The following is a 26,120-nucleotide window of genomic DNA, read 5'->3' as shown; positions in this document are numbered from 1 at the left end:
CAGCCAGAAGGGTCATTGTGTATGCTGCTGGCGATCATATACTTTTAATCTTCATGCTGAGAAAAATTCCTCAACGGGGTTGAGTAGGGTGAGAGGAACTCCACCAGCATCCTGTTGTGGGCCGCAAACCATTGCCTGATGATGTTGGAGCGATGGAAACTGACATTGTCCCAAACTAACATGTACTTTGGCAGGTCCTCTCCAATCTGCCCCCTCTCTTGTTCAGGGATGAGATCCCTTTAGAGAGTGTCAAAAGACTGTTTAGGTGTGAAAAGGGGCCGTCTGCAACCCAGTGAGTTTGTCTTGCAGTCCTATGTGGAAAGAATATAGTAATGCGAAACACTAAATTGAGTAAAATAAAATGCCACTGTTTACTTGAAGTATACTTACTGTATATTGTAAAACTAGTGCTTAAATGTCGTGGGGGGTTATAATATTCAACAGAGACCCATTATAATGCATTTTGATCAACATGACATAAGCAATTGATAATGTAGGAATCTGCACAGAATTGTGTCATAATCATTTGCATGGATATACCAAAGCATTTGCAACTTGTTCAAATATATGAGAAAATGCTTGTTTGATGTGCACAAGTGACACAAGGATGTAAGGATTGAACAAGAAGTTTTGAGAATTTCAAATCGGATCTGAGAAATGTACCAAATTGACTTAGATAAAACTGTATTTAAAGTGGGTGGGGTACTTTTGGGGCAGTTTTGTTTCACCCAAGTGTCCCATTTCCACCCCTCTCAAACTGATGCATGGATGCATATAGCCAGAAACAATTCGTTTGATGCATGCAAAGAAGCAACACTCTGTGTCTCAAGAAGCATTTCTTCATGATTACGTAGACATGCTTAAATTTCAAGGCCACACACTACACATTACACATTACACATGACATTACACATTTCATAAAATTTACATTTAGTCATTTAGCAGACGCTTTTTTCCAAAGCGACTTACAGACGAGGAAACATTGGAAGCAATTATAACAATATAGGCAACAAAATGCATAAGTTAATTAAATCCAGTCCATTAAAGCCTAGCACAGTATACAAAGCTAAGAATAGTGAGGTAAGTAAAAAAAAAAATTTTCAAGAAGACAGAAAAGAATTAGAGGTTAAAATCAGTCATCTACATTTTGACGGAAGATATGCGTTTTCACACACTACACCGGCATGTAGTGTTCTAGCAGTGTAAGGTTGAGAGTGGGTTTCTTCAGTAGCGGTGTGATGCAGGCCTCTTTGAACGCAGTGGGAAATGTCCCAGTGGTGAGCAAATAGTTGATGATGTGGGTCAGACTAGGCACAACTGCTGGAGAGATAACATGGAGGAGATGGGTGGAGATGGGATCCAGTGGGCAGGTGGTAGGATGGTTGGAACCAATGACCTTGGAAACATCATCTTCAGACAGAGTAGAAAAGGCGGGTGATGGTGGTGTAGAAAATTGGCTGTTGATGGCGGTAGTTTTTTTTACGAAGAACGATGCAAAATCATCAGCCGTTAACTCCGATGAAGGTGTGGGAGCAGGCGGACAGAGGAGAGCAGAGAAGGTTTTTAAGAGTGTGCGAGAGTCAGGAGAGTTGCTGATCTTCGAGTGGTTATAATCAGTTTTTGCAGAGGTGACGTCAACGGAGAAAGTAGAGAGGAGAGACTGGTTGAGAGAGAGGTCAGTATGGTCTTTTGACTTGTGCCATTTTCTCTCAGCTGACCGGAGGATGGCGCGATGCTCACGTGGTACATCCGATAACCAGGGGGCAGACAGGGATGCACGAGCTGGTCCAGATGTAAGAGGGCATAGGTTGTCCAAGCAGGATGTAAGCGTGGAACACAGAGTGTCTGTGGCACTGTTGGTATTCAAAAGAGAGAGCTCCTCAGAGGGGGGGAGTGCAGACAAGACATCAGAGGAAAAGCAGGAGGGAGGGACCGTAGGTAGCGACGGAAAGTGACCAGCGGTAAGAAATCTGCGTTGTCTGGAGCGGTGAGGTCAGGGGTGACAAAGAAGTGATCAGACGTGTGCAGCGGAGTGACCTGAGAGTGATGAGTGGAGCATTTCTCGAATCATCCTTGACATTTGCAAAACAGTAAGTGCATTTCTGGTTTTGATTGTTTGATTGCAAGAGACGGCACATGATTCACGTTAACGCTTTTACTGTTTGTACAATAATTTATTGACAGACAGTGTCATTGCGATGCAGACAGGAAAAGACAGCACTGCATAGCACAAACAAATGTAGAAATCTGAACATAAGACAATCTCCTTAGGGAAAACTGTACATGCAGTGCAGTGGAATTACAGTGCAGTCTTCCTACACCTCCTGACGTTCCCTATATTTTGGGCAACGGATACTCATCCACATCACAACAAAAATCTTCTCTTGCGATACAGCGTGAAAATCATCTTTCAGAGTGTCTAATCCAGCCTCTGCAGAAATCAGCTGTGATGTCATCACACGTTACATCCATGGCAGCCAGAAGGGTCATCTGTGTATGCTGCTGGCGATCATATACTTTTAATCTTCATGCTGAGAAAAATTCCTCAACGGGGTTGAGTAGGGTGAGAGGAACTCCGCCAGCATCCTGTTGTGGTCCGCAAATCATTGCCTGATGATGTTGGAGCGATGGAAACTGACATTGTCCCAAACTAACATGTACTTTGGCAGGTCATCTCCAATCTGCCCCCTCTCTTGTTCAGGGATGAGATCCCTGTAGAGAGTGTCAAAAGACTGTTTAGGTGTGAAAAGGGGCCGTCTGCAACCCAGTGAAGTGGTCTTGCAGTCCTATGTGGAAAGAATATAGTAATGCGAAACACTAAATTGAGTAAAATAAAATGCCACTGTTTACTTGAAGTATACTTACTGTATATTATAAAACTAGTGCTTAAATGTCGTGGGGGGTTATACTATTCAACAGAGACCCATTATAATGCATTTTGATCAACATGACATAAGCAATTGATAATGTAGGAATCTGCACAGAATTGTGTCATAATCATTTACATGGATATACCAAAGCATTTGCAACTTGTTCAAAGAAATTAGAAAATGCTTGTTTGATGTGCACAAGTGACACAAGGATGTAAGGATTGAACAAGAAGTTTTGAGAATTTCAAATCGGATCTGAGAAATGTACCAAATTGACTTAGAAAAAACTGTCTTTAAAGTGGGTGGGGGTACTTTTGGGGCAGTTTTGTTTCACCCAAGTGTACCATTTCCACCCCTCTCAAACTGATGCATGGATGCATATAGCCAGAAACATTTCGTTTGATGCATGCAAAGAAGCAACACTGTGTGTCTCAAGAAGCATTTATTCATGATTACGTAGACATTCTTAAATTTCAAGGCCACACACTACACATTACACATTACACATGACATTACACATTTCATAAAATTTACATTTAGTCATTTAGCAGACGCTTTTTTCCAAAGAGACTTACAGACGAGGAAACATTGGAAGCAATCATAACAATATAGGCAACAAAATGCATAAGTTAATTAAAACCAGTCCATTAAAGCCTAGCACAGTATACAAAGCCAAGAATAGTGAGGTAAGTAAAAAAAAAAAAATTTTAAGAAGACAGAAAAGAATTAGAGGTTAAAATCAGTCATCTACATTTTGACGGAAGATATGCGTTTTCACACACTACACCGGCCTGTAGTGTTCTAGCAGTGTAAGGTTGAGAGTGGGTTTCTTCTGTAGCGGTGTGATGCAGGCCTCTTTGAACGCAGTGGGAAATGTCCCAGTGGTGAGCAAAGAGTTGATGATGTGGGTCAGACCAGGCACAACTGCTGGAGAGATAACATGGAGGAGATGGGTGGAGATGGGATCCAGTGGGCAGGTGGTAGGGTGGTTGGAACCAATGACCTTGGAAACATCATCTTCAGACAGAGGAGAAAAGGCGTGTGATGGTGGTGTAGAAAATTGGCTGTTGATGGCGGTAGTTTTCTTTACGAAGAACGATGCAAAATCATCAGCCGTTAACTCCGATGAAGGTGTGGGAGCAGGCAGACAGAGGAGAGCAGAGAAGGTTTTTAAGAGTGTGCGAGAGTCAGGAGAGTTGCTGATCTTCGAGTGGTTATAATCAGTTTTTGCAGAGGTGACGTCAACGGAGAAAGTAGAGAGGAGAGACTGGTTGAGAGAGAGGTCAGTATGGTCTTTTGACTTGTGCCATTTTCTCTCAGCTGACCGGAGGCTGAAGCGATGCTCACGTGGTACATCTGATAACCAGGGGGCAGACAGGGATGCACGGGCTGGTCCAGATGTAAGAGGGCATAGGTTGTCCAAGCAGGATGTAAGCGTGGAACACAGAGTGTCTGTGGCACTGTTGGTATTCAAAAGAGAGAGCTCCTCAGAGGGGGGGAGTGCAGACAAGACAGCAGAGGAAAAGCAGAAGGGAGGGACCGTAGGTAGCGCCGGAAAGTGACCAGCGGTAAGACATCTGCGTTGTCTGGAGCGGTGAGGTCGGGGGTCACAAAGAAGTGATCAGACGTGTGCAGCGGAGTGACCTGAGAGTGATGAGTGGAGCATTTCTCGAATCATCCTTGACATTTGCAAAACAGTAAGTGCATTTCTGGTTTTGATTGTTTGATTGCAAGAGACAGCACATGATTCACGTTAACGCTTTTACTGTTTGTACAAAAATTTATTGACAGACAGTGTCATTGCGATGCAGACAGGAAAAGACAGCACTGCATAGCACAAACAAATGTAGAAATCTGAACATAAGACAATCTCCTAAGGGAAAACTGTACATGCAGTGCAGTGGAATTACAGTGCAGTCTTCCTACACCTCCTGGCGTTCCTGTCTTTTGGGCAACGGATTCTCATCCACATCACAACAAATATCTTCTCTTGCGATACAGCGTGAAAATCATCTTTCAGAGTGTCTAATCTAGCCTCTGGAGTCATCAACTGTGATGTCATCACACGTTACATCCATGGCAGCCAGAAGGGTCATCTGTGTATGCGGCTGGCGATCATATACTTTTAATCTTCATGCTGAGAAAAATTCCTCAACGGGGTTGAGTAGGGTGAGAGGAACTCCACCAGCATCCTGTTGTGGGCCGCAAACCATTGCCTGATGATGTTGGAGCGATGGAAACTGACATTGTCCCAAACTAACATGTGCTTTGGCAGGTCATCTCCAATCTGCCCCCTCTCTTGTTCAGGGATGAGATCCCTGTAGAGAGTGTTGTGATGGAAATTTTCATGACATGGGTTTCTTCACGCTAATCTCTGTAAAAATTGATTCAAGACTGTCTATCTTGTTGTTCTTAAATTCCTTAGAAATGTTTTGCTACGTGGCAGACCACTCAGCTCCTTTACCCTTGAGCAAAGACCAAGAGGTTCTGGTGAAGATAAGAGATGGCGACACATTTTTGTTACCAAAGATACGTTCTTGCTCAAGGGAGGGGAGAAGAAGGGGTGTCATGTTTGGATCGTATAAAAGCCCTGTAAGTGAGAAGGAGGGCACCTTCTCTCTGCACCATGCTTGTGATGCAGACTGAATGTCAATAAAATATAAAATACCTTGCAAGGTAACTCATGCTCTCTGTGTGTTGCATTTGTCTAAAGTGTTTAAAAACTCACTTTGATTAAGGAATAAGAAAATTCCACAACAATTTGGCGACGAGGTATGGGATCACAAGGCTGACGGAGAACGGACTAGAGTTGACTGATCATCCTGGACATAGCAAATCCAGCTCTAACCCCATACAGGGATGAGAGAACTCTACTCCGGACTCCAAGCTGACGTGATCCCAAAAGAACTCAGTGCAAGGCACAAAAAGGAAAAGTGGTGAGTCAGATAGATTCTGAACAGTCTTGAGGAAAAAAGGGGAGACTACTTAGCGCTAAACAGTCTGGTTAAAGAGGGGAGACTACTCAGAATCGAGATAGATTCTAAACAGTCTGGGGGACTGCTTAAAAGAGTTAAAGAGGGGAGACTGCTCAGAATCGAGATAGATTCTAAACAGTCTGGGAGACTATTCAGAATTAAAAATGGGGCAGGGAAGGTCCCATATGGGTATGGATAAACCAACATACAGAGAAATGAGGAAAAGGTGGGGAACGGGAAGTTTACAAGGTGTACCCTATTTAATAGAAAAAGCTAACTTTCCAGAAAACGGTACATTTAGTACCACAAAATTAGGGAAAATAAGAGAACACATGGGGAAAAAAGACATATTTAAAATGTCTACAAAAGAAAGGGAAAAATATGACGAAGCGTGTAAATGTTTAGAATTATGGGAGAGGGAAGCAAATAGACGTGACCATGTTTTTAAAGAAAAGGCATTGGAAGAACTGCCACCACCGAAAACTCCATTGTACCCTGTTTTGCTTGAATATAATGATTTAACCCCTCTGTCTTCTTTACCCCCATCTATGACTTGTTACAAACACCAACCGGAGGATGATTGTGTCCCTCCTCACCGACATCTGAACCCGATCGAGGCAGCTCCAGTGCCCCCACCAGTGTCTCCACCAGCACCAGTGCCACACATGCCACAGCCCGTGGTGTGTCAAAAGCAGGAAAGAGCGCAACCAGCACCGACGTATAAAGAACTTTTGACATTTTGCAAAGAATTCTCACCCTCAATGAAAGAATTAGAGAGACTGTTGAAAGTCAAACTGAAACCATCTGACCTAAGAAAGTTACAGGGTAAATGGCCTGTGGAGGATTATAGAAGGGAACATGTCAACTGGTTGCATGCAGACAATACCGAGTACAGGAGGATTCTGGAAGAATTCTTAGAAGGACTAATAACTACGTTTCCCAAAGCTCTGAACCTGGACAAGATCGCTGCATGTGTGCAAAAAACTAATGAAAGAGTGGAGGATTTCTTGGCCAGACTGGAGGAAGTATTTAAAGAACATTCTGGACTTCAACCTGATGCAGACGGACCAGACATTGGTCCGTTCGAAGGACATTTCAGATCCGCTTTTCTGCGGAACCTCAGAGAAGAGCTGAGACGAGAAGTGGAAAAATCATGCATCGAGCCAGATCGCGCGAGAATGAGTGAGATCGTCCGTCATGCTGTACACGCCGAAAGACAAACAGGCAAGAAAGAGCTTCAGAAGAAAAACACACAAGATAAAGAACTCCACATGGCTCTAATGAATATCGGAGGAGAACACGGAAGAATAGGAAGATGGCGAGGGAGAGGAGGCTTTAAACCCTCTAGTAATTATGATCCAGAGAAGTGTTTCAATTGTGGAAAAGCGGGGTACTGGCGAAATGATTGTCCTGAGCCTCTGAGACCACTGAGGTCAAAACAAAAGGTAGATGGAAGTGAGGAGGTGAGGCATCATTCCGAGGGTGGTGAGTATGATTTCCCTTAGCATATGCAATGAAGAAATGCTTTTTCCTACTGTATGCAACGAAGATCTGCTTAGCTCACATTCCATGATGAATGAAACCGCTTTCTGAACTTTGCTAAAATGCACAATGCTCGTGTGCAACAAACTGCTTGAATTATTGATAGATTCAGGGGCAACAAATAGCCTACTGTGATTCACGAGAAGTGTTTAAATTTACCAGAGTCTAAACTAGCTGTGTTTTCCCTAAATGCTAGTGGCTCTAATGTAGAATAATTTATGTCAAAAGGGTGCAATGTGAGTTGGGGATTGACAAATTTCAACACAGGTTTCTCATATCTGACTGCTGCCCGATTCATTTGCTGGGCAGAGTCATAATGTGTATGATGACAGATTGAGCATGATACCAACACGACCCGAGTGCAGCTCTCGTACAGCTGTACGATGTAATATTGAATTACGTAAGTATGATGTAGAAAGTATTGCCTCACAGAGCCTCATGACGTTGATTACAATGGTGTGGGGAGATGTGGGTGTTTTGCTGACAAATATGCGCACGCCATAGAATGGGTTAAAAGGGATGACGTGCAATATTCAAATTTGTTGCACGCCCATCGTGAGAATCATGCATGTCTGTCAGCAACAAGGGGACTTGAAGTGTTTTCACACACAAAAAGATTAATGAAGAAATTTCGGGAAGGTGCCCGCACAACTTTGGGTAACAGGAAAATATTATGTTGGGTTGATTAGGAACTGTGAGCCTGTTGTGATAACGCCCAAGGGTAATTTTCATCCACGCATACAGCAATTCCCCCTCAAAACAGAAGCCTCAAACCATAAGGCCAATATTTAATGAGTTTAAAAATATTACAAAATAAAGGCATAGTTGTGCCATGCCCAAATTCACCTGTGCGCACACCTTTGTTTCCAGTTAAAAAGATCAGAGAAAAGGGAGCACCCGTTGAATGGCGGTTCGTACAAGATTTGCAAGCAGTTAATGCCGCAGTACAGCCACGAGCACCAAACGTACCCAACCCGTATACCATTCTCAGCCAAATTCAGCCTGAGACGAAATGGTATACGGTGATTGATTTGTCAAACGCGTTTTTCAGTGTGCCAGTACACCCAGACTCACAATACTGGTTCGCCTTTTCATTTGATGGCAAGCCATATACATTCACACGTCTATGCCAAGGGTACTGCGAATCACCGACCATTTACAACGAGGCACTGCGATAATCACTGGAGCCATTCCATCTCCCGAAGGGTGTGGTATTGCTTCAGTATGTGGATGACATTCTTTTATGTGCACCCACCAAAGCGCAATGTGAAGAACACACTGTACGACTGCTCACTCATTTGGCACACGAAGGATACAAAGTGAATATCTCCAAAGTCCAGCTGGCAAAACAATTTCTTCATTTTTTGGGTCACGAAATTACTGACCGTGGCAGACAGCTGTCCGCAAAGCGCGTGTCTGCAATTTCAGACATCGCACGCCCAAAACCAAAGAAGCAACTAATGACATTTTTAGGGATTACCTCTTACTGTAGGAATTTCATTTTGAGGTACACAGAGATGGAAAAACATCTCACGGTATTGATTCACGGGAAGCCCATGACTGCAAATGCGCAGATTGAATGGACTGATGCAGGGGTTGAGGCTTTTGGTAATCTCAAGCGAGCTCTGCAATCTGCGCCTGCGCTAGGTATCCCAAACCCAGACAAACCATTCACACAAATGGTAGACGAAAAAGACGGCACAATGCTCTCTGTGCTGCTCCAAATAAACGGAGACCAGCTGCGCCCCGTTGCTTATCTTTCATCCAGATTAGATAGTGTGGCACAAGGTCTCCCACCATGCCTGCGCGCAGTAGCAGCGGCAGAGAAAGCAGTGCTGGCCTCTAGGGAGTTTGTTGGTTATTCTCCCCTTACTGTGTTTGTTCCCCATGCAGTGGCCATGATTCTGTTAGCACAACGAGTGTCACATTTATCTACAGCGAGGTGGCTGAGATATAATCTGACGTTGTTGGAATTGCCAAACATCACGGTAAAGAGATGTAACACTCTAAACCCAGCCACGTTGCTGCCACTTCCTGACAATGGTGACTCACACAACTGTGTTGCCACTTTAGAGCAAGTCTGCTCGCCACGTGTTGATCTCAGAGACGAACCTCTGCTAAATGCAGACTTGACTTTCTATGTAGATGGCAGTGCACGAAAAGATGAGGCGGGAAAGAATCACGTGGGGTTTGCTGTTGTGTCTGATTTTGAAACAGTACAGTCAGGCCGCCTGCCTGACCATTTCTCTGCTCAAACAGCAGAGCTCATTGCACTAACACGCGCATGCGAATTGGCAGAGGGTAAAAGTGTCAACATTCACACAGACAGTAGATATGCATTTGGTGTAGCTCATGATTTTGGCACACTTTGGAAACACAGGAACTTTTTGAAAGCTGATGGTAAAAAGATTCTTAACCACACACAGGTTTCTGATTTACTATCTGCCATTTTTCTCCCATCAGCCATTGTTGTGTGTGAATATGCCACACACACTTTTGTATCTGAAATTTTTTTTGCAGGAAGCCGACGAGCTGACCTTGCAGCAAAGCAAGCAACATCGGAGCCAAAGACAGATTTTCTCCAGAAATCACTAACAAAACTCTTTACCTTGCAGAGATGCAAACATTTTGCAGAACCGGATAAGCGTGCACTCTGCAAGGAGTGCTCATGTAAATACACAGACAATGTTTGGGGGGGCCCAAATGGCCTCACCTGTTTGTCAAAACATTTTTTCTCTGCTTTTGCGATTTTGACGCATGGCCCAGACCACGCGTCAAAAGGGGGGATGTTACAAGGCAATATGTTTTTGTGTTTTTGCTCTCAAAATATTTGTGCAGGTCAAAGGAGCAGTAGCAAACGAAGCTGACAAATCAGTACACAGCTTCCAGCCAGGAGACTTCGAAGTAGTCAAAGATTTCAGGAGGAAGTCGTGGGAAAGACACACCTCCCACAGCAAAAAGGTGTCCAAGGAGGGGCAACTCCAACCGTATGGCTCTTCGCAATGGTCATGCTGACTGAAGCGACAGGAGGGGCACTATTGGTGCTCGCAAAGGGAATCAACTGTTCGAGTCGGGGACGCATCGAACCCCGAGAAATTAGAGATTATAGAATTTTGTTTCTGTGCAACACTATATTCCAAGTTTAATAAAATGGTATGGGGAGGGACAGCGGTACCCTAATTCTGCTAGGTACTGGGGAACAAATATGTATTTGTGTACCTCAGTTGATGTTGTGGATGAGGCAACAAAATTTGAAAATGTGGGCCACTATGTCCCCTGGGACGGCCAAATAAAAAGGAAAGAGACTAGCTCTAACTCAGAAAATTTGAATTATGAGGGAACAGGAGCAACTTCCCAAATAAGAGTGGAAATATGGAAAGTGACGAAGGTTTATGAAGGTGATGAAGGTTTAAGCAGGTCAGTATTGGTGTATGTGGTCGAGGTCAGAAGGAAAGACACAGGTCAGAAGGTTCAGATATCATTTCAGCCAAGGAATTTTCAGGCCGCAGAGCAGGCAGAAAAAGAGGCACGAGAAGCAGAGCTAGAAGGTAGATACGAGAATGGCAATATATCAATGCAAAGGCAATAAGGCATGTGCATTGGCACTGATAGAAAAGACAGAGTGCAGAGAACCAGGTGGTAAGTAAAGTACAGAATTGAACAGTTTGAAAGTAGGGAATTAGGATTGCAGGGTAGGTTAGGTGTAGATGTGCTCATCGCAGAGAAAAGCGGTGTGTGTGCAAAATGCTCGGGGTCAGTTGTTGTTTCTATATTCGGGATTATGCTGATAATGTCACAGACATTATAAAACACATGAAGAATCTAATCGGGGAACCGGATGATATGACTAACAGTCTGTTGAAATGGAATAGCCAAGGCTGGGGGGCGTGACTGATGCAGGTGGCATTACCCATTCTAGTGGGATTATTATTTCTTATAATTATGTTACCATGTTTAATTTACTGTTTTCAAAATTGTTTAAATAAAATACTATTAGGGAGCATGGCTGCAATTAAACAAAGGTTCATGATGCAGACCATCGATCTCACGGAAGGGGAATTTATTGAGTACGATCACAACGGCCTATGAAATCTGTAGGAGAAAGGGCAGTGCTCATCTTGCAGGTTGAGGCATAAAGATTTTGGTTATCATATATGATAAAAGATGGGAATGTTAAGTTGTCTTGCAGTCCTATGTGGAAAGAATATAGTAATGCAAAATACTAAATTGAGTAAAATAAAATGCCACTGTTTATTTGAAGTATACTTACTGTATATTGTAAAACTAGTGCTTAAATGTCGTGGGGGATTATACTATTCAACAGAGACCCATTATAATGCATTTTGATCAACATGAGATAAGCAATTGATAATGTAGGAATCTGCACAGAATTGTGTCATAATCATTTGCATGGATATACCAAAGCATTTGCAACTTGTTCAAAGAAATGAGAAAATGCTTGTTTGATGTGCACAAGTGACACAAGGATGTAAGTATTGAAGAAGAAGTTTTGAGAATTTCAAATCGGATCTGAGAAATGTACCAAATTGACTTAGAAAAAACTGTATTTAAAGTGGGTGGGGGTACTTTTGGGGCAGTTTTGTTTCACCCAAGTGTCCCATTTCAACCCCTCTCAAACTGATGCATGGATGCATATAGCCAGAAACAATTTGTTTGATGCTTGCAAAGAAGCAACGCTGTGTGTCTCAAGAATCATTTATTCATGATTACGTAGACATGCTAAAATTTCAAGGCCACACACTACACATTACACATTACACATGACATTACACATTTCATAAAATTTACATTTAGTCATTTAGCAGACGCTTTTTTCCAAAGCGACTTACAGACGAGGAAACATTGGAAGCAATTATAACAATATAGGCAACAAAATGCATAAGTTAATTAAATCCAGTCCATTAAAGCCTAGCACAGTATACAAAGCTAAGAATAGAGAGGTAAGTAAAAAAAAAAATTTTTAAGAAGACAGAAAAGAATTAGAGGTTAAAATCAGTCATCTACAATTTGACGGAAGATATGCGTTTTTACACACTACACCGGCCTGTAGTGTTCTAGCAGTGTAAGGTTGAGAGTGGGTTTCTTCAGTAGCGGTGTGATGCAGGCCTCTTTGAACGCAGTGGGAAATGTCCCAGTGGTGAGCAAAGAGTTGATGATGTGGGTCAGACCAGGCACAACTGCTGGAGAGATAACATGGAGGAGATGGGTGGAGATGGGATCCAGTGGGCAGGTGGTAGGGTGGTTGAAACCAATGACCTTGGAAACATCATCTTCAGACAGAGGAGAAAAGGCGGGTGATGGTGGTGTAGAAAATTGGCTGTTGATGGCGGTAGTTTTCTTTACGAAGAACGATGCAAAATCATCAGCCGTTAACTCCGATGAAGGTGTGGGAGCAGGCGGACAGAGGAGAGCAGAGAAGGTTTTTAAGAGTGTGCGAGAGTCAGGAGAGTTGCTGATCTTCGAGTGGTTATAATCAGTTTTTGCAGAGGTGACGTCAACGGAGAAAGTAGAGAGGAGAGACTGGTTGAGAGAGAGGTCAGTATGGTCTTTTGACTTGTGCCATTTTCTCTCAGCTGACCGGAGGCTGGCGCGATGCTCACATGGTACATCCAATAACCAGGGGGCAGACAGGGATGCACGGGCTGGTCCAGATGTAAGAGGGCATAGGTTGTCCAAGCAGGATGTAAGCGTGGAACACAGAGTGTCTGTGGCACTGTTGGTATTCAAAAGAGAGAGCTCCTCAGAGGGGGTGAGTGCAGACAAGACAGCAGAGGAAAAGCAGGAGGGAGGGACCGTAGGTAGCGCCGGAAAGTGACCAGCGGTAAGACATCTGCGTTGTCTGGAGCCGTGAGGTCGGGGGTGACAAAGAAGTGATCAGACGTGTGCAGCGGAGTGACCTGAGAGTGATGAGTGGAGCATTTCTCGAATCATCCTTGACATTTGCAAAACAGTAAGTGCATTTCTGGTTTTGATTGTTTGATTGCAAGAGACGGCACATGATTCACGTTAACGCTTTTACTGTTTGTACAATAATTTATTGACAGACAGTGTCATTGCGATGCAGACAGGAAAAGACAGCAATGCATAGCACAAACAAATGTAGAAATCTGAACATAAGACAATCTCCTTAGGGACAACTGTACATGCAGTGCAGTGGAATTACAGTGCAGTCTTCCTACACCTCCTAACGTTCCCTATATTTTGGGCAACGGATTCTCATCCACATCACAAAAAATATCTTCTCTTGCGATACAGCGTGAAAATCATCTTTCAGAGTGTCTAATCCAGCCTCTGCAGGCATCAACTGTGATGTAATCACACGTTACATCCATGGCAGCCAGAAGGGTTATCTGTGTATGCTGCTGGCGATCATATACTTTTAATCTTCATGCTGACAAAAATTCCTCAACGGGGTTGAGTAGGGTGAGAGGAACTCCACCAGCATCCTGTTGTGGGCCGCAAACCGTTGCCTGATGATGTTGGAGCGATGGAAACTGACATTGTCCCAAACTAACATGTACTTTGGCAGGTCATCTCCAAACTGCCCCCTCTCTTGTTCAGGGATGAGATCCCTGTAGAGAGTGTCAAAAGACTGTTTAGGTGTGAAAAGGGGCCGTCTGCAACCCAGTGAAGTTGTCTTGCAGTCCTATGTGGAAAGAATATAGTAATGCGAAACACTAAATTGAGTAAAATAAAATGCCACTGTTTACTTGAAGTATACTTACTGTATATTGTAAAACTAGTGCTTAAATGTCGTGGGGGTTATACTATTCAACAGAGACCCATTATAATGCATTTTGATCAACATGACATAAGCAATTGATAATGTAGGAATCTGCACAGAATTGTGTCATAATCATTTGCATCGATATACCAAAGCATTTGCAACTTGTTCAAAGAAATGAAAAAAATGCTTGTTTGATGTGCACAAGTGACACAAGGATGTAAGGATTGAACAAGAAGTTTTGAGAATTTCAAATCGGATCTGAGAAATGTACCAAATTGACTTAGAAAAAAACTATATTTAAAGTGGGTGGGGGTACTTTTGGGGCAGTTTTGTTTCACCCAAGTGTCCCATTTCCACCCCTCTCAAACTGATGCATGGATGCATATAGCCAGAAACAATTCGTTTGATGCATGCAAAGAAGCAACACTGTGTGTCTCAAGAAGCATTTATTCCTGATTACGTAGACATGCTAAAATTTCAAGGCCACACACTACACATTACACATTACACATGACATTACACATTTCATAAAATTTACATTTAGTCATTTAGCAGACGCTTTTTTCCAAAGCGACTTACAGACGAGGAAACATTGGAAGCAGTTATAACAATATAGGCAACAAAATGCATAAGTTAATTAAATCCAGTCCATTAAAGCCTAGCACAGTATACAAAGCTAAGAATAGTGAGGTAAGTAAAAAAAAATTTTTCAAGAAGACAGAAAAGAATTAGAGGTTAAAATCAGTCATCTACATTTTGACGGAAGATATGCGTTTTCACACACTACACCGGCCTGTAGTGTTCTAGCAGTGTAAGGTTGAGAGTGGGTTTCTTCAGTAGCGGTGTGATGCAGGCCTCTTTGAACGCAGTGGGAAATGTCCCAGTGGTGAGCAAATAGTTGATGATGTGGGTCAGACCAGGCACAACTGCTGGAGAGATAACATGGAGGAGATGGGTGGAGATGGGATCCAGTGGGCAGGTGGTAGGGTGTTTGGAACCAATGACCTTGGAAACATCATCTTCAGACAGAGTAGAAAAGGCGGGTGATGGTGGTATAGAAAATTGGCTGTTGATGGCGGTAGTTTTCTTTAAGAAGAACGATGCAAAATCATCAGCCGTTAACTCCGATGAAGGTGTGGGAGCAGGCGGACAGAGGAGAGCAGATAAGGTTTTTAAGAGTGTGCGTGAGTCAGGAGAGTTGCTGATCTTCGAGTGGTTATAATCAGTTTTTGCAGAGGTGACGTAAACGGAGAAAGTAGAGAGGAGAGACTGGTTGAGAGAGAGGTCAGTATGGTCTTTTGACTTGTGCCATTTTCTCTCAGCTGACCGGAGGCTGGCGCGATGCTCACGTGGTACATCCGATAACCAGGGGGCAGACAGGGATGCACGGGCTGGTCCAGATGTAAGAGGGCATAGGTTGTCCAAGCAGGATGTAAGCGTGGAACACAGAGTGTCTGTGGCACTGTTGGTATTCAAAAAAGAGAGCTCCTCAGAGGGGGGGAGTGGAGACAAGACAGCAGAGGAAAAGCAGGAGGGAGGGACCATAGGTAGCGCCGGAAAGTGACCAGCGGTAAGACATCTGCGTTGTCTGGAGCGGTGAGGTCGGGGGTGACAAATAAGTGATCAGACGTGTGCAGCGGAGTGACCTGAGAGTGATGAGTGGAGCATTTCTCGAATCATCCTTGACATTTGCAAAACAGTAAGTGCATTTCTGGTTTTGATTGTTTGATTGCAAGAGACGGCACATGATTCACGTTAACGCTTTTACTGTTTGTACAATAATTTATTGACAGACAGTGTCATTGCGATGCAGACAGGAAAAGACAGCACTGCATAGCACAAACAAATGTAGAAATCTGAACATAAGACAATCTCCTTAGGGACAACTGTACATGCAGTGCAGTGGAATTACAGTGCAGTCTTCCTACACCTCCTGACGTTCCCTATATTTTGGGCAACGGATTCTCATCCACATCACAACAAATATCTTCTCTTGCGATACAGCGTGAAAATCATCTTTCAGAGTGTCTAATCCAGCCTCTGCAGGCATCAGCTGTGATGTGATCACACGTTACATCCATGGCAGCCAGAAGGGTCATCTGTGTATGCTGCTGGCGATCATATACTTTTAATCTTCATGCTGAGAAAAATTCCTCAACGGGGTTGAGTAGGGTGAGAGGAACTCCACCAGCATCCTGTTGTGGGCCGCAAACCATTGCCTGATGATGTTGGAGCGATGGAAACTGACATTGTCCCAAACTAACATGTACTTTGGCAGGTCATCTCCAATCTGCCCCCTCTCTTGTTCAGGGATGAGATCCTTGTAGAGAGTGTCAAAAGACTGTTTAGGTGTGAAAAGGGGCCGTCTGCAACCCAGTGAAGTTGTCTTGCAGTCCTATGTGGAAAGAATATAGTAATGCGAAACACTAAATTGAGTAAAATAAAATGCCACTGTTTACTTGAAGTATACTTACTGTATATTGTAAAACTAGTGCTTAAATGTCGTGGGGGATTATACTATTCAACAGAGACCCATTATAATGCATTTTGATCAACATGACATAAGCAATTGATAATGTAGGAATCTGCACAGAATTGTGTCATAATCATTTGCATGGATATACCAAAGAATTTGCAACTTGTTCAAAGAAATTAGAAAATGCTTGTTTGATGTGCACAAGTGACACAATGATGTAAGGATTGAACAAGAAGTTTTGAGAATTTCAAATCGGATCTGAGAAATGTACCAAATTGACTTAGAAAAAACTGTATTTAAAGTGGGTGGGGGTACTTATGGGGCAGTTTTGTTTCACCCAAGTGTCCCATTACCACCCCTCTCAAACTGATGCATGGATGCATATAGCCAGAAACAATTCGTTTGATGCATGCAAAGAAGCAACACTGTGTGTCTCAAGATGCATTTATTCCTGATTACGTAGACATGCTAAAATTTCAAGGCCACACAATACACATTACACATTACACATGACATTACACATTTCATAAAATTTACATTTAGTCATTTAGCAGACGCTTTTTTCCAAAGCGACTTACAGACGAGGAAACATTGGAAGCAATTATAACAATATAGGCAACAAAATGCATAAGTTAATTAATTCCAGTCCATTAAAGCCTAGCACAGTATACAAAGCTAAGAATAGTGAGGTAAGTAAAAAAAATTGTTTTAAGAAGACAGAAAAGAATTAGAGGTTAAAATCAGTCATCTACATTTTGACGGAAGATATGCGTTTTCACACACTACACCGGCCTGTAGTGTTCTAGCAGTGTAAGGTTGAGAGTGGGTTTCTTCAGTAGCGGTGTGATGCAGGCATCTTTGAACGCAGTGGGAAATGTCCCAGTGGTGAGCAAATAGTTGATGATGTGGGTCAGACCAGGCACAACTGCTGGAGAGATAACATGGAGGAGATGGGATCCAGTGGGCAGGTGGTAGGGTGGTTGGAACCAATGACCTTGGAAACATCATCTTCAGACAGAGGAGAAAAGGCGGGTGATGGTAGAGTAGAAAATTGGCTGTTGATGGCGGTAGTTTTCTTTACGAAGAACGATGCAAAATCATCAGCCGTTAACTCCGATGAAGGTGTGGGAGCAGGCGGACAGAGGAGAGCAGAGAAGGTTTTTAAGAGTGTGCGAGAGTCAGGAGAGTTGCTGATCTTCGAGTGGTTATAATCAGTTTTTGCAGAGGTGACGTCAACGGAGAAAGTAGAGAGGAGAGACTGGTTGAGAGAGAGGTCAGTATGGTCTTTTGACTTGTGCCATTTTCTATCAGCTGACCGGAGGCTGGCGCGATGCTCACGTGGTACTTCCGATAACCAGGGGGCAGACAGGGATGCACAGGCTGGTCCAGATGTAAGAGGGCATAGGTTGTCCAATCAGGATGTAAGCGTGGAACACAGAGTGTCTGTGGCACTGTTGGTATTCAAAAGAGAGAGCTCCTCAGAGGGGGGGAGTGCAGACAAGACAGCAGAGGAAAAGCAGGAGGGAGGGACCGTAGGTAGCGCCGGAAAGTGACCAGCGGTAAGACATCTGCGTTGTCTGGAGCGGTGAGGTCGGGGGTGACAAAGAAGTGATCAGACGTGTGCAGCGGAGTGACCTGAGAGTGATGAGTGGAGCATTTCTCGAATCATCCTTGACATTTGCAAAACAGTAAGTGCATTTCTGGTTTTGATTGTTTGATTGCAAGAGACGGCACATGATTCACGTTAACGCTTTTACTGTTTGTACAATAATTTATTGACAGACAGTGTCATTGCGATGCAGACAGGAAAAGACAGCACTGCATAGCACAAACAAATGTAGAAATCTGAACATAAGACAATCTCCTTAGGGAAAACTGTAGATGCAGTGCAGTGGAATTACAGTGCAGTCTTCCTACACCTCCTGACGTTCCCTATATTTTGGGCAACGGATTCTCATCCACATCACAACAAATATCTTCTCTTGCGATTCAGCGTGAAAATCATCTTTCAGAATGTCTAATCCAGCCTCTGCAGGCATCAGCTGTGATGTCATCACACATTACATCCATGGCAGCCAGAAGGGTCATCTGTGTATGCTGCTGGCGATCATATACTTTTAATCTTCATGCTGAGAAAAATTCCTCAACGGGGTTGAGTAGGGTGAGAGGAACTCCACCAGCATCCTGTTGTGGGCCGCAAACCATTGCCTGATGATGTTGGAGTGATGGAAACTGACATTGTCCCAAACTAACATGTACTTTGGCAGGTCATCTCCAATCTGCCCCTCTCTTGTTCAGGGATGAGATCCCTGTAGAGAGTGTCAAAAGACTGTTTAGGTGTGAAAAGGGGCCGTCTGCAACCCAGTGAAGTTGTCTTGCAGTCCTATGTGGAAAGAATATAGTAATGCGAAACACTAAATTGAGTAAAATAAAATGCCACTGTTCACTTGAAGTATACTTACTGTATATTGTAAAACTAGTGCTTAAATGTTTTGGGGGGTTATACTATTCAACAGAGACCCATTATAATGCATTTTGATCAACATGACATAAGCAATTGATAATGTAGGAATCTGCACAGAATTGTGTCATAATCATTTGCATGGATATACCAAAGCATTTGCAACTTGTTCAAAGAAATGAGAAAATGCTTGTTTGATGTGCACAAGTGACACAAGGATGTAAGGATTGAACAAGAAGTTTTGAGAATTTCAAATCGGATCTGAGAAATGTACCAAATTGACTTAGAAAAAACTGTATTTAAAGTGGGTGGGGGTACTTTTGGGGCAGTTTTGTTTCACCCAAGTGTCGCATTTCCACCCCTCTCAAACTGATGCATGGATGCATATAGCCAGAAACAATTTGTTTGATGTATGCAAAGAAGCAACACTGTGTGTCTCAAGAAGCATTTATTCATGATTACGTAGACATGCTAAAATTTCAAGGCGACACACTACACATTACACATTACACATGACATTACACATTTCATAAAATTTACATTTAGTCATTTAGCAGACGCTTTTTTCCAAAGCGACTTACAGACGAGGAAACATTGGAAGCAATTATAACAATATAGGCAACAAAATGCATAAGTTAATTAAATCCAGTCCATTAAAGCCTAGCACAGTATACAAAGCTAAGAATAGTGAGGTAAGTAAAAATTTTTTTTTAAGAAGACAGAAAAGAATTAGAGGTTAAAATCAGTCATCTACATTTTGACGGAAGATATGCGTTTTCACACACTACACCGGCCTGTAGTGTTCTAGCAGTGTAAGGTTGAGAGTGGGTTTCTTCAGTAGCGGTGTGATGCAGGCCTCTTTGAACACAGTGGGAAATGTCCCAGTGGTGAGCAAATAGTTGATGATGTGGGTCAGACCAGGCACAACTGCTGGAGAGATAACATGGAGGAGATGGGATCCAGTGGGCAGGTGGTAGGGTGGTTGGAACCAATGACCTTGGAAACATCATCTTCAGACAGAGGAGAAAAGGCGGGTGATGGTGGAGTAGAAAATTGGCCGTTGATGGCGGTAGTTTTCTTTACGAAGAACGATGCAAAATCATCAGCCGTTAGCTCCGATGAAGGTGTGGGAGCAGGCGGACAGAGGAGAGCAGAGAAGGTTTTTAAGAGTGTGCGAGAGTCAGGAGAGTTGCTGATCTTCGAGTGGTTATAATCAGTTTTTGCAGAGGTGACGTCAACGGAGAAAGTTGGCAAGGCAAGGCAAGGCAAGTTTATTTGTATAGCACATTTCATACACAATGGCAATTCAAAGTGCTTTACATAGAAGAAATTAAAAATATCCATTTGATAAAACAGTTAAGAAATAAGAAAAATAAAAGTAACCAGTTAAGAATAAAAAAATAAAATAACATAGTTTAGAAGAAATAAGAAAAATTAAAATTAACCAGTTAATAAAATAAAATAAAATATAGTTTAGATTAGATAATCAATAAAATAAAGTACAGCGCAAACAGTCGGACGGTCAGAGGCACAGTGGCACATTAATCAAATGCAAAGTTAAACAGATGTGTTTTGAGTCTGGATTTGAATGTGACTACTGTAGGAGCACATCTGATCTCTTCTGGAAGCTGGTTCCAGCTGCGGCTCGCATAATAGCTAAATGCAGACTCTCCATGCTTGGAGAGAACCCTTGGTATTTCTAGCTGATGCGATCCTAATGACCTGAGTGTTCTTTTGGGTCTGTATTCAATGAGCATATCTGCAATGTATTGAGGTCCTAGGCCATTGAACGATTTATATACCAGTAGTAAAACTTTAAAATCTATCCTATATGTAACTGGTAGCCAGTGTAAAGACCTGAGGACTGGTGTGATATGATCATATTTTCTGGTTCTGCTCAGAATCCTTGCCGCAGCGTTCTGTATGAGCTGCATCTGTCTTATGGTCTTTTTGGGAAGGCCAGTAAGGAGCCCATTACAATAATCCACCCTGCTGGTGATGAAAGCATGCACTAGTTTCTCTAAGTCTTGACTAGAAACAAAGCATCTAATTCTTGCAATATTTTTCAGATGATAGTATGCTGATTTAGTTATTGCTTTGACATGACTACTGAAGCTAAGGTCTGACTCTAGAGACACACCGAGATTCCTGACTTGATTTTTTGTTGTTTGACCTTTAGAGTGAAGGTATGCGTTCACCTTGAGAACTTCATCTTTATTTCCAAACGCAATGACTTCAGTTTTGTCTTTGTTTAACTGAAGAAAGTTTTGGCACATCCAACTATTTATTTCATCAATGCATTTGAGCAAGGAGTCAATGGGGCTGTAATCGTTAGGCGATAGGGCTAAGTATATCTGTGTGTCGTCTGCATAGCTGTGGTAAGCAATTTGGTTATTTCTCATTATTTGGCTCATTGGGAGCATGTACAGGTTGAATAGGAGAGGCGCAAGAATTGAGCCTTGGGGGACTCCGCATGTCATGGATGTCCACTCAGACTTATGGTCACCTATACTCACATAATAACCTCTTGCTTCTAGGTATGACCTGAACCATTTTAGGACTATCCCAGAAAGCCCCACCCAGTTTTCCAGCCTGTCTATAAGTATGTTGTGATCGACCGTGTCAAATGCAGCACTGAGGTCGAGTAGGACCAGCACGGATAATTTGCCTGAATCAGTACTTAAGCGAATGTCGTTTACTATCTTAATGAGTGCTGTCTCTGTGCTGTGATGTGGGCGGAACCCAGATTGAAAATTGTCAAAGTATCCGTTTGAGCTTAAGAATTTGTTCAGCTGGTTGAAGACAACTTTTCCAATGATCTTACCTATGAAGGGAAGATTTGAGATCGGTCTATAGTTGTTTAATATGGTCTTATCCAGATTGCTCTTTTTCAGGAGGGGTTTGACAACAGCAGTTTTCAGGGAGTTTGGGAAACTTCCAGAGAGAAGTGAGGCATTTACCACATCTAGGAGATCTGCTTCTAAACAGTTTAACACACTGTAGAGAGCTCCTAGAGTAGAGAGGAGAGACTGGTTGAGAGAGAGGTCAGTATGGTCTTTTGACTTGTGCCATTTTCTCTCAGCTGACCGGAGGCTGGCGCGATGCTCACGTGGTACATCCGATAACCAGGGGGCAGACAGGGATGCACAGGCTGTTCCAGATGTAAGAGGGCATAGGTTGTCCAAGCAGGATGTAAGCGTGGAACACAGAGTGTCTGTGGCACTGTTGGTATTCAAAAGAGAGAGCTCCTCAGAGGGGGGGAGTGCAGACAAGACAGCAGAGGAAAAGCAGGAGGGAGGGACCGTAGGTAGCGCCGGAAAGTGACCAGTGTTAAGACATCTGCGTTGTCTAGAGCGGTGAGGTCGGGGGTGACAAAGAAGTGATCGTCTCGGGTTACTTGCTGTAACCCTGTTCCCTGAAAAGCGGGAACGAGATGCTGCGTTTCAAACGCTATGGGAGAACGTCTTTGTTCGACCGGTTGTGAAGCACGTGTGTCAAACACGCCAAAAATTCTTTGGCTTTAAATAACCTCGGCAGGTAATTTGGTTAATTACACCAACACCTGCAGGTTATAAATACGCATGGCGCGAACGCTTCTTCAGGTTCCAATTTTGTCTGAAAGGACGTCCGGCACGCCTACAGTGCGGCATTGAGGCGCAGCATCTCGTTCCCGCTTTTTCAGGGAACAGGGTTACAGCAAGTAACCCGAGACGTTCCCTATCAAAAGCTACACTTGATGCTGCGTTTCAAACGCTATGGGAACGAGAATACCAACGCCGCCGCACTGGAGGTGTCTGGACCCCCCAAGGTTGTGTGGTATGTGTGCACAAGCCAAGAGAAGGCATCAGACGTGACTCTGGGATGTAGACTCCAGGACTTGTGAGCCTGGAGTAGCGTGGACATCCAGACTATAAAATCTGACAAATGTGTGCGGAGAGGACCAGCCCGCCGCATCACACACTTGCTGCAAGGGGACGCCTCTTGCTAAGGCCATAGAAGATGAAACCCCCCTTGTTGAATGGGCTCTGATACCCAGAGGTGAAGTTTGGCCTCGCGCCTCATAGGCCAGAGCAATAGCATCCCTTACCCAATGTGACATTGTTTACCTGGTGGCAGCCGCCCCTTTGTTGCGGCTCCCATAACATATGAAAAGCTGCTCCGATTTACGCCACTGGTTAGTGCGGTGGATGTAATTCTGAAGAGCACGTACTGGACACAGTAGGTGTAATCGTTCCTGCTCCGACGTCGTGAACCGCGGAGGACAGAAGGCCTCAAGAACAACCGGATGCACGGTGGAGAATGGAACTTTAGGCAGATAACTCGGGTGAGGATGCAGAATAGCTTTGACCATCCCAGGGGCAAATATTAAGCAGGACGGTGAGGTCGAGAGCGCCTGCAAATCTCCAATTCTCTTAAGAGAGGTGATTGCCATTAGAAAAACCATCTTAAAGGTCAGAAGCCTAATAGGTGCTGACTCCATAGGTTCAAAAGGGGCGCTAACCAGACCCTCGAGCACTATTGCTAAGTCCCATGATGGAACAGTCCATCTAGAAGGAGGCATTAGCCGCCTCGCTCCACGAATAAAGCGGGCGACTAAAGGGTGTTTTCCCACAGAAACCCCATCAATCGGGGCATGGCAAGCCGAAATAGCGGCCACATAAACCCTGAGAGTACCGGGGCTTGTCCCTGCGGACAGTTTCTCTTGCAGAAACTCCAGTACTGAAACAATCTGGCAGTGAATTGGGTCTGTATGGTGTACCATGCACCATCTTTCAAAAACGCTCCATCTAAGGGCGTAGCTCCTTCTAGTGGAGGGAGCCCTAGCACTTAAAATAGTCTCTATTACATCAGGCGGAAGCCCTGAACCTCTCAGCTGGTGCCCTTCAGGGGCCAGACATGGAGGTTCCACAGCTCGGGATGGGGATGAAACACCGTCCCTTGTGCCTGAGACAAAAGATCTCTCCTGACTGGGATCGCCCATGGCGTGTCGTCGAGGAGGGATATTAGGTCCGAAAACCAAATTCTGGTTGGCCAACGGGGAGCTATCAATAACACCCCTGTTGACGGACCTTCGCTAGGACTCCCGGGAGCAGAGCTATCGGAGGATATGCGTAAAGACGCAGTCTGGGCCATGTGTGGGCCATCGCGTCCAGACCCAGGGGAGCTGGATGACTCAGAGAGAAGAAGAGGGGACATTGTGCTGTCTCCTGTGTAGCAAAGAGGTCCACCTCTGCTTCGTAAAATCTTTCCCAGATTTGTCTCACTATCTCGGGGTGGAGTTTCCATTCCCCGTTCGTCACAGCTTGTCTGGACAGAAAGTCTGCTCCCACATTCATATGCCCCGGGATGTGAATCGCTCTGAGGGACAGGAATTTGCCCTCTGCCCAGGGCAGGATCTGCTGGGCCAATTTGTTCAGGTGGCGCGACCGCAGCCCACCCTGGTGATTTATGTACGAGACTACTGAAGTGTTGTCCACCCGCACTAGGACATGGTAGCCTCGTAACTGCCGGAGGAAGTATTTCAGGGCCAGAAATACAGCCATCATTTCTAGGCAATTTATGTGCCAATCGAGAAGATGACCTCTCCAGATCCCTTGGGCTGGATGGCCATCTAAAACCGCACCCCAACCCGTGAGGGAAGCGTCTGTCGTTAACATCCTGCGACGACAACACGGACCGAGAGTGGGACCTAGAGTCAGAAACCGAGGTCTGAACCACATAGAAAGGGTGCGAAGCCCCTGGCGCGTCACCCTTATTTGCCTCTGGGGGTTGGCCCTTGGATGAAACCCCCTGGCTCTGAGCCACAACTGAAACGGTCTCATATGCAGGAGGCCCAGAGGTATTACTGTGGAAGCCGCCGCCATGAGACCTAGAACTCTTTGAAAGTGATGATTTGTCACTCTCTGGCCTAACCTGATGCTCCTCAGGGTGTTCTGAATGGATTCGACACCTGCAGGTGACAGTTGTGCCTGCATTGCAATCGAGTCCCATATAACCCCCAGATACGTTGTATTCTGTGTAGGGGAAAGAACGCTCTTCTTGACGTTGAGTCTTAACCCGAGAGTCTCGAGATGAACTAGGACGACATCCCGATGTCGAAGCGCTAGCTCCCGAGACTGAGCTAAAATCAGCCAGTCGTCTATGTAATTCAAAATGCGGATGCCCTGGAGTCGCAGAGGAGCCAAAGCTGCATCCATCCACTTTGTGTATGTGCGGGGTGACAAGGCTAGGCCGAATGGAAGAACCCGATACTGGAAAGCTTCGCCCCCGAAAGCGAACCTCAGGAATTTCCTGTGTTGTGGCAAGATCTCTATGTGAAAGTATGCGTCTTTGAGATCGATCGTCACGAACCAGTCGTGACACTGAATTTGAGACACAATCATCTTGATTGTCAACATTTTGAACTTGTGTGTCTTTAGGTAGCGGTTCATTCCGCGAAGATCTAGAATTGGACGCAACCCCCCATCCTTCTTGGGAACTAGAAAATACCGGCTGTAATAGCCTGACATTCTGTCTGATAGGGGAACACGTTCTATGGCCCCTTTGTACAGCAGAGCTTGTAACTCTTGTGTCAACAGATGTGCTCGCTCCGGTTGGACGGAAGTGGAGACCACTCCGTTGAAACGCGGAGGACGATATGCAAATTGAATTCTGTAGCCTTTGGCAATAGTTCTTTCCAACCATGGAGAGATACCTGGCAGTAGTTTCCACGCTGCCAGCTTCTCTGAAAGGGGTATAAGTGTTGACACTTCCTCTAGTTGGGGGGATGCCAGACGTTCGGCGTCCTGAATCATGGCAGGAGACGACCGAACATTTAGCATTTTTGAGACCGCCAATCCCTGAAATGCCGGTGGCGGCGGAGATTGCAAAGCGGCCCTGTGAGGGTGCCGAAGAGGAGCCTCTAATTTCTCTTGGAATTGTAAGCACCCCTCCCTGGGGGGGCACATCCCCACAGTCCCGGGCACACTCATCTCAGGACCTCTTCTTCTTAGAGGAGATGGACTGCCTCAGGTCCGGCCTCCCCGAGGTGGCCTGAGGGGCACGGTGG

Source organism: Barbatula barbatula, assembly GCF_947034865.1.
Source record: "Barbatula barbatula genome assembly, chromosome: 21".
Classification (NCBI taxonomy): Eukaryota; Metazoa; Chordata; class Actinopteri; order Cypriniformes; family Nemacheilidae; genus Barbatula; species Barbatula barbatula.
The sequence above is the reverse complement of the archived record's forward strand: the minus strand, read 5'-3'. Positions refer to the sequence as shown.